A 2,553-nucleotide genomic window follows, 5' to 3' on the forward strand; every position below is an offset into this window, starting at 1 on the left:
AAGCGTGCATGATAGAGTGTGGGCTGTATACACATGGCCGTGGAGGCAGAAGCTCTGCTCAAAAGTGGGCTACAAGTAGCGATGGGGAGAGGCACAAGCTCTACTCAAACGTGGTTGTGTTGACTTGATCCTTACTGTGCAAGGGCGAACATTCTACAGTACAGTGGAAGCCATGTTGGCATGGGCGTCCACGGACATGCAAAGAGGTTGGAATCCCTCTCGCTGTGCTGCTCTGCTGTCTCACAGGTGAATTTGTTGTGGGGCTAGAGGAAGTTGAGGGGTACAAGGGGCGATCGCAGTGGTGACATGGGCTCGAAGAAAAGGAACAAACTATGCATGGGGCCTGTCTGGAAAAAGGCCAGGTTGGCACCCACATCTCATAGAGTTTGGGCGGCTTTGTGGGGAGAAGGCGGCTCGTGGCTCAAAAAATTGTGTGCTAGAGAAGTTCGGAGCCCTGACCACCATCAGCAGATCAATTTTTGGTGCCTTGGTGGTGAGGTCTCGTGTAAAAGTCACTTTGTTCTTTACATACATGAAAATAAAAAAGTGATTAAAAACTTCGAGGACTGGAGAAGAGGAATGCATCTTTTATGTTTTAAAAGAACTGGAGAGAAAATACGCCAAACTCAATTTCATCTTATTTTTTAGACTTTATGGATTCTCTCTCTCGCTAAGCTCAGTTGGCACTTCTTAGAGGGCCCAAAGTTGAGTCCAAAATTTCCCTAAAGTCATAAGGAAGCGGTGTTAACACAGCCCAACTTGAAGCCTAAAATCAAAACTCGAGTAAGGCAACCTCATGGCGGAGATTTGAAAATTTTACTTACTTTAGATAGCCAACGTATCATTCAAAGTTCCTAGAGATTAAAGGTTGTTGAATGGCTCAAACAAAGAGGCCTTTTTAACATGGCCCATGTTGAATCCTTTAGTCATGACGCACACGAGTCGAGTACAGTAATCTCCGCCTTGGTGTGGGTGGTAGTAGTGAGAAAATAGCTAACTTTTGTGGTCTAAGTTTTTGGTGCCTCGGTGGTGAGGTCTCGTGCACCCACATCTCATAGAGTTTGGGCGGCCTTGTGGGGAGAAGGTGGCTCGTGGCTCGAAAAATTGTGCGCTGGAGAAGTTCGGAGCCCTGACCACCATCAGATCAAATTTTGGTGCCTCGGTGGTGAGGTCTCGTGTAAAAGTCCAGAAGAGGGCTTGTGGCTCCCAAAAGTGTGCTCATCACCAAATTGGATCATTTTTCGGGAACCTCGAGGAGTCAGTCGCCTTCCGCGTACATACACGGCGCGCACCACGCAAAGAAACCAAGAAGCGGACCTCAGCCTGCCCCGTGGAGAAGCGGGGTAACTATATCGTTGTTTGGAATGCGAAAAAGGTCCATCCTTACTGTGGTGATGTCGAATCGACGGAATGTGAGAAGGGCTTGTGGTGCACGATGGAGAAAACTGCTGCAAAGGTATGGTATGGCATGGTGTGTGCTAGTAGTTGTTGCTAAGGGTTTCCTAGGCTATATTGTTGCCTTTCGATCAAGCGATTTATATAAGAAGCAGCCATTTTCGTCATGGTAAAACGTGGCGTCTGCTAGAAGCGCGCCACGTGTCAGGGGTAGACGGCCAATTTACCCCACATCTATGGAAGCCACGCCATGAAAAGCAGTATAGAGGTCGCAGAGGGAACTCATCCTATGTCTTTCCTTCGGGGACATCTGATAAAATGGTTACGATACAGAGAAGATTAGCATGACCCCTGCGCAAGGATGACACGCACAAATCGAGAAATGGTCCAAATTTTTTTTCTCTCTCTCCCCCTCTCTGTGTTGCCCCTTTTTTTTTTTTTTTTAATGGAGGGGGGTTTGCGCAGAGCTCCATTCCATTATTTTTGTTTTTTTCCTTTCTTTTTTGCTGCTGGACAAGAATAATATATGTTTTGGCGACGAGGCGAATAGATTTCTGTCCAGAGTCCACCATATCCATCCACCCATCATGAAGCAAAGCGCAGAGAGCTAATGTTTTTCGATAGCCACCATGGCCGACATGATCATATCATAAGCGAAGCGCAGCGCAGCGCAGAGAGCTAAGGTAAATTCTGTGGTGTTTCTAATATATATATATACATTACGTGTATCTTATTTTGGCACATCTTTTTCTTCTTCACGCTGCAGAAGCTTGTTTAAGCGCTGCCATGACTCTGCGAGAGTGACTCTTTTAAATTTTTCTTTCTTTCTTTTTTGAAAATTACCATGAAATGATATGCTAGGCCGGCGGCCATGCTGTTGATATGGCGGCTGCAGGGGGGGTCCGCTGGATTGCTAGGCTTGGGCTCCGGCCAGCATGGATGGTGTGTAAAACTGGGACAGAGGGCCATGCCCAACTGACTCACTGACTTACTTGGGGCTTAGGTGCCCTCCCTCTGGAAGTACGCCGCCGCCAAGGGAGATCATGATGGGGCCTAGCCCTACCCGCCGCGCGGAGGCGGACGTTCCGCGTTAGACCTAGGCTCTTATTATGATAAATCCTGCCCTAGACGTACAGCGCAGCCTCCTCAGAGGTCTGC

At 47.9% G+C, this 2,553-nt stretch overlaps 1 non-coding gene across 1 annotated transcript; it reads left to right on the plus strand.

Annotated features, from left to right (window-relative positions):
* Nucleotides 1-1,686: 1,686 nt before the first annotated feature.
* Nucleotides 1,687-1,792, plus strand: LOC147631750 (U6 spliceosomal RNA). Its single transcript, XR_015267438.1, has one exon. It is a non-coding gene; the product is annotated as a U6 spliceosomal RNA (small nuclear RNA).
* The last annotated feature ends 761 nt before the right edge of the window (nt 1,793-2,553 follow it).

The sequence above is a fragment of the Cibotium barometz genome, chromosome 14, assembly GCF_041138505.1.
Source record: "Cibotium barometz isolate CiBa-2024 chromosome 14, ASM4113850v1, whole genome shotgun sequence".
In the NCBI taxonomy this organism is placed as follows: domain Eukaryota; kingdom Viridiplantae; phylum Streptophyta; class Polypodiopsida; order Cyatheales; family Cibotiaceae; genus Cibotium; species Cibotium barometz.